This window comes from Ahaetulla prasina, chromosome 7, assembly GCF_028640845.1.
Source record: "Ahaetulla prasina isolate Xishuangbanna chromosome 7, ASM2864084v1, whole genome shotgun sequence".
Classification (NCBI taxonomy): Eukaryota; Metazoa; Chordata; class Lepidosauria; order Squamata; family Colubridae; genus Ahaetulla; species Ahaetulla prasina.
In genome coordinates this window covers 80,049,318-80,061,935 of record NC_080545.1, presented here as the reverse complement: position 1 = coordinate 80,061,935, position 12,618 = coordinate 80,049,318, and the positions used below count along the sequence as shown (strand labels likewise).

The 12,618-nt window shown below is 38.9% G+C and overlaps 1 long non-coding RNA gene across 1 annotated transcript in view; it reads left to right on the top strand.

Moving 5' to 3' along the window:
- The window catches only part of LOC131202638 (uncharacterized), an 82,925-nt gene extending 71,176 nt beyond the window's left edge, over positions 1-11,749 (top strand). Inside the window, exon 3 of the long non-coding RNA XR_009156175.1 lies at positions 11,268-11,749. This is a non-coding gene — a long non-coding RNA (uncharacterized LOC131202638). The remainder of the gene's footprint in view (positions 1-11,267) is intronic.
- The last annotated feature ends 869 nt before the right edge of the window (positions 11,750-12,618 follow it).

Here is a 12,618-nt window from a genome sequence, read left to right as displayed (position 1 = left end):
TCCTTCCCATAGAAGTGGTACATATTAATCTACTTGCTGTCAGGGTTCCATGTAATAGATCCATACCAAGCAAAACTCCAAAGCAAGTAGATTCCTCAAAGAATAGCTTTATTGGAAATATCATATTAGCACATATCTGGTGAAAACCGAGTCTGAAAAGTCCTGTGGTTTTTCACCTAATTCAAAGTAAATATTTTCCTCTCAACCACAAACAATCAGTCACGTGGTCCAATCCAGGCACCGTCTGATGGTCTGGTGACATCACTCCTCCTTCCTCCGAACAGGTGTGAGGACATCCTTGGTTCCCAAGAGAAAGTATTTTATTTTGACTAGACAACCCCAGCTATCTCTCCCTGCCCCCCTCCCTATCCCTCAGATCCAGTGTGGCAGCACAGAAGCTCCAAGATGGCTTCGGTCAGGCCAGCTTCATTGTTGACACTTGCTTTTGCATGCTTTTGGGCAGAAGCTGGGGCAAGGAATGGAAGCGTAACCTGTTGTGTCCGCTCAAATCTTGAACCTGGGCTTTCTGCTTTCAAGCTCATCATCTTTAACCTATGAGCTCCACACCATCAATTCAGGGGTGAAATGCTCCCGGTTTGGACTGGATCACACGATCCGGTAGCAATGGGGGCAGATAGTTCGGAGAACTGGTAGCAAAAATCCCTGCACCCCACTGCCCATGCCTCTTCTCTGTCCCTGAAGCTCTCAGTGGTGATATAGCTGCAAACAGCCTTAAATGACTGCCGCAGCGCTTCAAAGGGCTGCACTACAGCTGATCAGCGCTGTAGATGGCTAGTAGACCGGTGCCTCTATTTTTAAAGAAGGTAGACCAGTGCCTCCCCAAAAAAAGGCAATTGGTAGACCGGTGCCTCTATTTTTAAAGAAGGTAGATCAGTGCACTCCCAAGTTTTGTATACTTTATTATTTTTCTTATTTATTATTTTTGGCCATGCCCATTCAGTCACCTGACCACCAAGCCACACCCACCAATTAAGCCATGCCCACAGAATCGGTAGGGAAAATTTTTAGATTTCACCCCTGCATCAATTACTATAGTCTTAATTAGGACTAATTAGTCCTAATACAGTCCTAATTAGGACTATAGTAAGTTATTTATCAGATCCAAGCTTTGTCCTTGAATAGTCTGTTACATTTGAGTGTATTTCTGGGTTTGGACTGCATTTGTACTCACTGTCACAAGTTGTGACAACAGCAGTTCTTAGAGGACAAGCCCATCATTGTCTGTTAACTATCATAATTAAATAATAAATTTTAAACATTAGATTTCCAGATTTTACAGATGAATGATCCGGAAATCTGTTTCATTATGGATCTTTTGTAAAGCCTCTATTGGCACTTTCCTTATTCATGTTGCTAATAGAACATTTAATTAGATGGACATGTATGATGGTTTGACTTAGCGGGGCTCTTGATAATATGAAACAAATATAAAATATTTCATTATCATATTTCATATGATAATATGAAACAAAATTGACTAAATGAAAAAGGAAACCTTAACTTTAAAAAACTGAGCTTGATTCTTATCTTTCTTCTCTCATTATTTGCAGAAATAAGAAAATAAAAGCCACATCTACTTTTTTGCAAAGGAAACTATAATAAGTGGTTTCATAATGTAGCTTGCAAAAGAACTAAGAGAGTTGGTGCCAATTTACTTCTCTTTGGATGAGAGAAAAATCACATTCTGGCAAAGAAAAAAAATCACATTGCCAGAAAGGCATTAAGAGTTGTTAACCTAATCTTGCAAAGCTTCTTCTCCGGTAACATTGTACTGCAAACTAGGGCATTTTGCTAGACCAGTTCTCGAATACAGCTCATCTGTCTGGAATCCGCACTGTATATCGGACATTAATACAATTGAATGAGTCCAGAGATATTTCATGAGAAGAGTACTCCACTCTCTGCTCACAGTAGAATACTTTATGCCACCAGGCTTGAAATTTTGGGCTTGGACAACCTAGAACTATGCCACCTAGGATCTAACCTTAAGCATAGTACACAAAATTATCTGCTACAACATCCTACCTGTCAATGACTACTTCAGCTTCAACCACAGTACACAGTACTGTACACAGTACACAGTACACAGTACACAGTACACTGTGTACACAGTACACAGTACACTGTGTACACAGTACACAGTACACAAGCACACAACAGATACAAACTCAAGGTAAACCACTCCAAATTCGATTGCAGAAAATATGACTTCAGCAACAGAATGGTCAATGCCTGGAATGCACTACCTGACTCTGTTGTTACATCTTCAAACCCCTATAACTTTAATCTTAAACTGTCTACTGTGGACCTCACCCCATTCCTAAGAGTCTTTAAGGGGCGTGCATAAGTGCATCTGCATGCCTACCGTCCCTGTCCTACTGTCCCCATTTATTTGTACCCATTTCCTGTGTTCATATCCATGTTTATTATAGCTGTTATCTCATACATGTTTGACAAACAAAATAAAATAAAATAAAATAAATAAATAAATAAATAAAATAAAGTTTTTTGATGACTCTTGCAACTGAAATGTAGCCACTGAAGAATGGTTGCTTATTAGATTGATATCTTGCCTATGTTTCATAGATTGTTATGTTATTGTGGTGAAGAGGTTTCAAATCACATGGGTGCTCATTGAGGGTGTCACCCTCCGCTTATTATTCTAAGAGTATATTTACTTACTAGAGTGTTTAACTGTTTTATTTCTTCGTTAAAGGTTTTCTTGCTACTAATTGTCATGCATTATTTATAGGGGGGAAAGGGAGTTTGCAGTTCATTAAGCTTGACTGTCATTTCGGAGAGGGAGAGAGAGATAACAGTTCAAACTGACTTGGCCCAAGTGCTGCGTGCTTGGCATTCCATCCAGATGAGTGACACAAGAATAACATCGGAAGTAAAGCACCCCATGGCCAAGGAGGAAAAGGACATTGGACTATGACTGTTTGAACTCTGGAGGGAGGAGGGGTCATGAGAGGAAATACTTCTGTACAGTTACAATTACTTTCAGTTCTGGCTTTGCATTCCTTGCTATCGGACATGCTTAGTAAAAGTAATTAGTAAAAGTAATTAGTAAAAATTACCAATATCTATAATCTTATGGAGTTGGGTCTTTATTTTCTTAAGCAGTGATTTGTACTGCAGAAAATCACCCAGCAAGTCAGGTTATAAATGAAGGATTACTGCATAGGATTCAGTGGAGAAGGAAATGGCTAGCCACCACATTACTGTATCAAGAAAATCAAATTAAAATTCACAACCAAAATAGTGTCAAATGATAACGAAGAATGACCTTGGAAAATACCCAAAGAAGTACTGGGGAGGAGCAGGGAGAAAGTACTATTAATATTTTGTTTTTGTTTTTTTAATGTGGATGGATTGAAGTAAAAAAACCTCCAAAACATAAGCTTCTGATGTCCCCAGAAGCAAAAGGAATGTTAGATTTTGCTGCAGTGGTATATGGAATGTCAGAACCATGAATCAAAGTAAAGTTGAGATTGTCAGTGCAAAAATGTCAAGATTGAACACTGACATTTTGGGAATCAGCAAACTGAAATGGGCTGGAACAAGTGAATTTACATCAGAAAGTTTTAGAACTTCTATTGCAGCTAAAAAAATCTTCAAAGAAATTGAGTAGTTGTCATTACTAACAAAAGGATGTCAAAATCAGTGAGACAGAAGGTAGCAGAATGATAATGAAAACACGAATAATGAATCTAAAGCTTCATGTCCATTTTGACACATAATACAAAGGCAAGAGACATTGGAGAAGACTATGAAGGCATTTGAGAGGCCATCAGAAGACAAGATGACTAGATATTATCACTGATGACACAAGCATGACTAGGATAAGTCAAAGAAGGAGATGACAAAAATTATTGTTGAAATGATATCCATTGGGTTATGAAGTGTCAGAAGCAATTGAAGGACTGAACACCAATCCTCTAGGAATTCAAGATGGGATCCTGCATGAAAAGAGTTGAAGGTATCTATATCTTCTCTGAAATCCAAGTGAGTGGATTTGGTGATACTATAGATCAGGGGTCTCCAACCTTTGCAACTTTAAGACTTGTGGACTTCAACTCCCAGAATTCCTCAGCCAGCTTTGCAGAGTTGAAGTCCACAAGTCTTAAAGTTGCCAAGGTTGGAGACCCCTGATCTATAGATAACTTCTGGTTTAAATCAATGAAGCATAAAACTAAAGCAATATTATTAGTATGGGGCTTCATCAAAGGAAATGAGGATGATACTTTCCAAAAACAAATTTCAGAACTTTTAGAGAGATTATAATAATTATGGTGAGCCTTAATTACCCCAATATACTTTATTTCCCAACTCTACAATTATGATCCTTCTAGGATAACGTTCTTGCTGATAAATTTCTGCGTCAGTGGATGGAGGAACGCACAAGAAGATAGTTATCCTTCCCTTATAATAATCAACATTAAATATTTATTAGAGGTCATAGAGATAGCAGAAAAATTGGTGAAGGATGACCATGTAATTATGCAGTTCCCGTTAAGGGAAAATAAAATTAAATGTGTAGTATCTTCAGTAGTTCTTCACAAGCCGGAATGTAGTATTGATATGTATAAGGTAAAGGTAAAGGTTCCCCTCGTACATACATGCTAGTCATTCCTGACTCTAGGGGGCAGTGCTCATCTCCGTTTCAAAGCCGAAGAGCCAGCACTGTCCAAAGATGTCTCCGTGGTCATGTGGCCATCATAACTCAATGCCAAAGATGCACGGAACGCTGTTACCTTCCCACCAAAGGTGGTCCCTATTTTTCTACTTGCATTTTTTACGTGCTTTCGAACTGCTAGGTTGGCAGAAGCTGGGACAAGTAATGGGAGCTCACTCCGTTACGCGGCACTAGGGATTCGAACCACTGAACTGCCGACCTTTCGATTGACAAGCTCAGCATCTTACCCACTAAGCCACTGCATCCCATATTGATATGTATGGTATCATAATATTCCATTCTGGTTCTGTACTCTCCAATCTTTTATCAATCATTGAGTTGTAGGAAAAGCTTATTGAACTTTTTAATTACACAAAATTGGGTGGTGTAATTAAAAATAAATACAATTCAAAACAATATTGATAAGAGAAATGGGCTGGATAACTTATGAAAATAAATACAGATAAATAGAAAATACTTCATTTAGAAAACAAAAATAATGTACAATTCAGGATATTTTAGCTGCCTCAACAGAAGTCTAAAAGGGCAGTGACAAGGATGACGAGGAAGTTAAACATAAAGTTCAATGAAGAAAGTTAATGGGATTTAGAATGTTTAACCTTGAGAAGAGAAAACAAAGTGATCCTAATAGTCTTTTCAGATATCTGAAAGGATGTGTCACAGAAGTATGTCAAGACCTATTCTTTCTGTCTAAAGGGTAGAATACAGATAAATACATTTAAATGAGCAATAGTTTCTGATTTACTATTAAGAAAACCTTCCGGACAGTATAAAACAATTTAGCAGTAGAACAATTACCCATTCATTGATGTGCTCAAAAAGACTCTGGAAAACATCATTCTGGAACACAACTGGACTTTATTTTTTTTTTGAGGAAGAAAAAGACATTTTGCTTCTCATCCAAGAAGCTTCCATGGTTCTGGCGAAGTCTGGTCAGAACTGATGAAGCTTCTTGGATGAGAAGTGAAACATCTTCTTCCTCAAGAAAAAAAAAAGACCCCAGTCCAGTTGGCTTTTGAAAAAGCATCTTTGAGAAGACGATGACCTGGATCACTGAGAAGCTCCACAGAGGTCACTCTGGACATTCTTAATTTGGATTCCTACATTGAACAGTAGACTGGACTCCGGAGCATAATGGCTCTTCCAATTTTATAATACTGCAAATATTATCCTGTACCCTGGTCAAACATAGCATTTACCTGTAATGAGGCTTCATTGTTTCTATCTTTATGTATTCTATGAACCTAAACCTTGTAGGCTTAATGTGGAAACCAATCAATTCAACGAGCCACGATCACACAAATTTAATATGTAAAGCCCAGCTATTGTTTGCAAATGGTTTGCCCTTGTTTTTCCATTAGCGCTCATTGCTGCTTGTATACCGTGAAATAATGGTCACAAATATTCTGTTTTCAATATGGCAGTCTTCAAGCCATAGGATTAATTATTTTATCTGACATTCCCAATTTCTCCACAGACTATTGCTTGTGGAAGATGCCAGCCCCTCTCATTTATCACCCTAAATGGGATTTTGTTCCCCTAACATTATTATCTGATTTTTGTTTGCTACCTGAAAGGCAGGGAGAAATTCCCATAGAGTTTTATTATGATATTTCGCTATCATCTTTGGTTTTTTTCCTTGCTCTGTTTTTTTTTATTATTTTTCTCCTATTCCAGGTGCCATTTTTAAGCAAATGTAATGGGATCATATTAGACTTGGAAATATATTGCCTTGCAGTAATTATGAAGATCTTGCTCTTGTTCTAATATCTCTTTGTCTGCATTACTATTAATTACTAATTCATTATTAATTACTGCATTACTAAGTCTGCATTACTATTAATCTTCTTATCGTTCCTGTCAACCATCTCTTTCCACTTATGACTGTATGACTGTAACCTTGTTACTGGTACCCTTAAGATTTATATTGACTGTTTCCTAATAGGATTTGATTGCTTATCTGTTCCCTATGACTGTCATTAAGTGTTGTACCTTGTAATTCTTGACGAATGTATCTTTTCTTTTATGTACACCGAAAGCCTATGCACCAAGACAAATTCCTTGTGTGTCCAATCGCAATTCACCAATAAAGAATTCTATTCTATTCTATTCTATTCTATTCTATTCTATTCTATTCTATTCTATTCTATTCTATTCTATTCTATTCTATTCTATGTGTAATTATCAGTGTGTGCCTATATGCAAGGCAGGGGTGAAATGCTCCCGGTTCAGACCAGATTGCCCGATCCGGTAGCGATGGCGGTGGGTGGTTTGGAGAACTGGTAGAAAAAATTCCTGCCCCCCTTCCCCCCCCCTCGCATGCCCAGCTGAGCCATGCGATCATCAGAGTTTTTTTTACTTTTAAAAGCATTTTTTCTTTGGCTGAAAAAAGCTTTTAAAAGTTTTTTAAAAAAGCCTCTGATGATCGCGTGGCTCAGCTGGGATTGTCAGAACCTTTCAAAGCATTTTTTCTACAAGCTCTTTGGCTGAAGAGGTTGTAGAAAAAATGCTTTTAAAAGTAAAAAAAAAAGTTGGCAATGCCCACCCAGTCACATTCCCCCCCATCAAGCTACGCCCACAGAAGCGGTAGTAAAAAAATTTACATTTCACCCTTGATGCAAGGGGTCTAAAGCATTTATCGAACTAGGAATACTTTTTAATACTACAGAACCAGCACCCAATTATTACAAAATAACAATGTTGAAAGGGATCTTGGAGGTTTTATAGTTCAACCGCCTGCTCTGGCAAGAAATCCTAGAACAGGCGTGTCAAACCCGATTTCATTGAGGGTTGCATCAGGTTTGTGTTTGAACCTGGGGGGCCGGGCTGGGCGTGGTCAGGGTGGGCGTGGCCAGCTCGACATTACTTGCGTTGGGGCGCCTGTGATGGCCCGAGCACTCTGTCAGTGAAAACGAGCTCTGTTTCTGGCTGTGACGGCCACCTGCAACCCTCTGCCAGCAAAAACAGAGCTGGAGAGGGCACAGCCCTCCTGAGCTCCTTTTTCGCTGGCAGAGGCACCATGGACTGGTCCTTCGCTGTTTCCAGGATGGTCCTGCGGGCCAGATCTAAGTATCCCGTGGCCGGAATCTGGCCCACGGGCCTTGAGTTTGACACCCCTGCCCTAGACCATTTCAGACAAATGTCTGTCCAATCTCTTTTTATAAACTTCCAGTATTGGAGCATTCACAACTTCTGGAGGCAAGTCATTCCCTTGATTAATTGTTCTAACTGTCAAGAAATGTCTCTTGTTGATTAGGATTGTTCCTCTCCTTGATTAGTTTCCATTCACTGCTTCTTGTCTTGCCTTGCTTTGGTGAATAAGTTGACCGCCTATTCTTTGTGGCCACCACTTAAGTCAGGGGTGTCCAAACCTGGCAACTTTAAGACTTGTGGACTTCAACTCCCAGAATTCCTCAGCCAGCAAAGCTGGGAGTTGAAGTCCACAAGTCTTAAAGTTGTCAAGTTTGGACACCCCTGACTTAAATATTGAAACACTGTTAACATTGCATTAAACATTACAATAAAACCCAGGGCACTTTTTATTCACTTTCCACACTGGCTTAAAATACTTCTAAAATATTTAAAAGTATTTTAAGCACACGTGTGGAAAATATTTAAAGTATTATACTCATTACCACGTTTGCACCTTTTTAAAAATTTAAAGAATAATAAGCTCCCCAGGATGTTTACTTTTCAGTTGGGGCGAAAATAAAAGTTATATGTGGGCCTGCGATTAATTCTGAGACTTAGGCTGAACAGTAGGACAAAGTCCCTTGAGATAAAGGCATAGAAAGCCTAAATATTGAGGGGATTGAACAAAGGGTGAACAAGTAGACAACTGTTGTTATATAAATATTTTATTTAAATATTATTCCTCTTGCATAAGTTGCTCTACTGAACTGGTAATCAATAAATGAACGTAGCATTATACAAAAACAAGTTAAAATACATTGTCAGCGTAGTAAGATTACACACACACACAAAAACAACATTTAAGTATTAAAAGAATGCATAATTTAACAGGCAATAATCCTTAGCTGAAAGGCAGTTTACAAATATTGTAATTGTAGTTATTTAAGTTAACAGCCTGGTTTTTTTTCTTGCTCCATGCTTCCAATTTATGCAGTGAATGCCCCTAAACTTTCATGTTTCACTCTCTCATTATAATACTATAAGGAGCAAATCATTTTTTCCTCATTTCTTTTTAAGGAATGCTTCAATATAAAAAAAAAATCAAAGAGTGTATCTAAATTTTAAAGTTGTCTTCATGAAATATTTTGAGTTTATTCACAATGAGAAGGGTTGTGGGCATGGATGCTTTAGCAAGGACCTGCATATTTACTATGCACTTGTTTCTCGGATAGTATTCCTGTGAGTAAGGTAAAGGGACCTTAAATTCCTCCACCCCCCACCCCGCTGCATAATCTACAGTAAAAGGATTGCAACTATAGCCTTTCAAATGTATAGTCAATCTTTGGAAAATTTCAGAAAGGGTTTAAAGGAAATTTGAAACCTATCAGCTGATACTTTTATGAGGAGGGAGAAATTGGTTGATACTGATGACTAAGAAGCCTGAGAAGAACTTGAAGAATTCAAGATCCTTAATCTTGGACTCAATATCTTTACTGGGTTGTACCAGTGATAAAGTCACATTTTCTTCCTTAAGCCAATTGTTGTTGTGGTCTGTCGGCCGCTGGCCCCTTCAGCAGCCAAATCAGAGGAGGAGGAGGAGGAGGAGGAAGTATGGGAGTCAGGGTCAGCATCAAGGCAACCTGAGAGGGAGAAGAGGGAGTGGAGCTGGCAGAGAGAGAGAAAGAGAGAGAGAGAGAGAGAGAGAGAGCGCACCTGGGCCATCTGTCTGTCCGTCAGCCCTCAGATGGAGAGTCAACAACTCCCAGGTCTGAAGATGGCTGATGAGGAAGTAGAGGAACAGCTGGGTCCAGCCTGACGCATGGATACACAGAAGGCAGAGGAGAGGAGAGCAGTGTAAATCCATGGGCCGATCCTTGGGAAGGAAGAGCCACCGCTGCTAACGAAGCCCCACCCTAGCTCTGGGGATAAAAGGCAGGGGGTAGAGATGAATAGATGTGGCAGACAACTGTTCATCTTCCGGCCAGACGGCCTTGTTAGCCTGTGTTGAGAGAGAAACTTTTTTGCCGGAGCTGCCGGCACTCCTAATTAAAAGAATCTTTGAGTTCAGTTCAGAGGGTTTGTCGTGTTTGGGGAGCTGGGTCAGAACAACTGTGCATGGTAGCTTCATGGTGTGTAAATGGTAACTTCATGATGTCATATGCAGGTAGACTTTCAACATTTTCTTTAGTGAACATTCAAAGTTACAACGGCCCTGGAAAAAATGACTTATGATCATTTTTCACACTGATGACCACTGCAGCATCCCCATGGTCAAATTCAGATGCTTGGCAACTGACTCATATTTATGACGGTTGCAGCGTCCCGGGGTCATGTGATCACCTTTTGCAACCTTCTGACAAAGTCAATGGGGAAACCAGATTCACTCAACAACCGCGTTACTAATTTACAACTTCTACACACTTAATGAACGTGGCAAGAAAAATCATAAAATGGGGCAAAACTCACTTAACAAATTTCTCACTTAGCAACATACATTTTGGGCTTAATTGCAATTGTAAATCGAGGAGTATCTGTACCTCATTCTCCATCAGTGACTAAAATGGGTGAGAGCAGAGTGATGCTTTCAACTGATATGGCCATGACCCTCTTCTTGCTAGGTTCCAGGCAACGGTTATCTGTGGCCAGTCTGGTGCTATTTGTGCAATTAAAAGAGGCTCCCCCAACCCTTCCTCCCCATCAGGAAGATCCAACAAAAGAAATTCAAAAGAAATTCTCAAGCACCCAGGCAATGAGATGGGGGGGGGGGGGAAATGGAATTTATTTCATAGGGACAGCAAAGTTTTGAGAAACTGCATGGGGAGATTTAAGCACAGCCTTCATTCTGAATCATTTATGTTGATAGGCTATTTTTCATAACTTGTTATCAATGGAAAAACTATCAAGAAGGGATCTTGAGTTCCCAGCTTGTACCACTTTGCATGTTTGCATGTGTGCAAAAGTCCTGTTTACATGCTTACAAGAACATTGTTGGTATTGCACATGAACCCTATAATGTTCTATACTGAACTCTCTCTCTCTCTGTCTCTCTCTCTCTCGCACACATAAACACACACACACATACACAGACATCTCTTTCATCTATCTATCTATCTATCTATCTGTCTGTCTATCTATCTATCTATCTATCTATCTATCTATCTATCTATCTATCTATCTATCTATCTATCTATCTATCATCTATTTTTGTCAAGCATATATAAGATTACAGATAAAAGTATAAACATGATTATGAATACATGAAATGGATACGAATACGAATAAAAAGGGACATTAGGATTAGCTCTATCTATCTATCTATCTATCTATCTATCTATCTATCTATCTATCTATCTATCTATCTATCTATCTATCTATCTATCTATCGCAATAGTTTTTTCTTGTTTATTTATCTCAGAGAATCTCTTCAAAAGACAGTGTGCTTTATGGATCTGCCCAGTGAATTTACAGCACAAGAGAAAACAAAAGAGGAAGCTGAAGAAAAACAAAGGCAAAAGTTAACAGGGAAGAAATACGTGAGGAAGAGATGACTTATGTCATTTCAGATGCTATTTACCTGCAATTCCCAGCAGCAGCAACCAGCCTGACTGAAGGTGAGGTCCCGTAATCCCTCTCAAGCATGCGATCTTGATTCTGACAACTGGTTGCTGCTGACCTTTTTGAAAAGAAGTGAGGAAAAGAGAGAGTTTGGGAGAAAGAAAAATGGAATGAAGTCATCCCCTTGACCTGGAGGGCAAAAACTACAAGTATTTAAAATATCATTGTCCAACCTCTTGGCTTGCCTGGGCTGCACTGAGTGAAGAAGAATTATCTTGGGCCGCATATAAAATATTTAATAAAGTTAATGTATATAAATAAAACAACTTTTTATTTTTTAATATTTTTATTATCTTATGAGGCTACATTACTACTGTCCAGGGCCCCATGTGGCCCCTAGGCTGCAGGTTAGACACACCTGCTTTAAATCATTTGAAAAGAACTTGACCTAAGAAATTCTGATCTTCATCATGACAACCTCATATTGATTCACCCATCCTACTGTTCTCCCTTAGGTTTCCTCTCAGGTCTCAAGTAATTCATTTACTCATAATGTCAGTCCATTGCCATAATTCTCCCCTCATTTCAGCAGCTCATTGCAATTCTTTAAACATCTGTTTGTTGTGGTAATTTGTAAGCCTTCCAGACAGGAATAAAATTGAAGTTGGGTTTACTGTATTGACCCTATGGGTCATTATGGCCTACAAGCCATTTGCTTGCTTATTTATTTGATCTATATAACTACCCACCTTGCGATTCTGATTTGTCCCTTATTGCTTCCCGGTTAACCTTCTCTGCCCTTTTCCCCAATCTTCTTACCTTGATTTTCCTGTGCCAATTGCATCATGTCAATTGCATCAATTGCTCCAATCTTGATTGCAGAAAATATGACTTCAGTAACAGAGTTGTTAATGCCTGGAATGCACTACCAGACTCTGTGGTCTCTTCCCAAATCCCCAAAGCTTTAACCAAAAACTATCTACTATTGACCTCACCCCATTCCTAAGAGGTCGGTAAGGGGTGTGCATAAGAGCACCAACGTGCCTACTGTTCCTGTCCTAATGTTCCCTTTGATTGTATACAATTTCATATAGTTATTACATACTTATGGTTATATATATGCTTATATATCATATAGTTATTTCATGCTTATGCTTATATATAATGTTGTGACAAATAAAATAAATAAAATAAATAAATGTCCTCCTTTA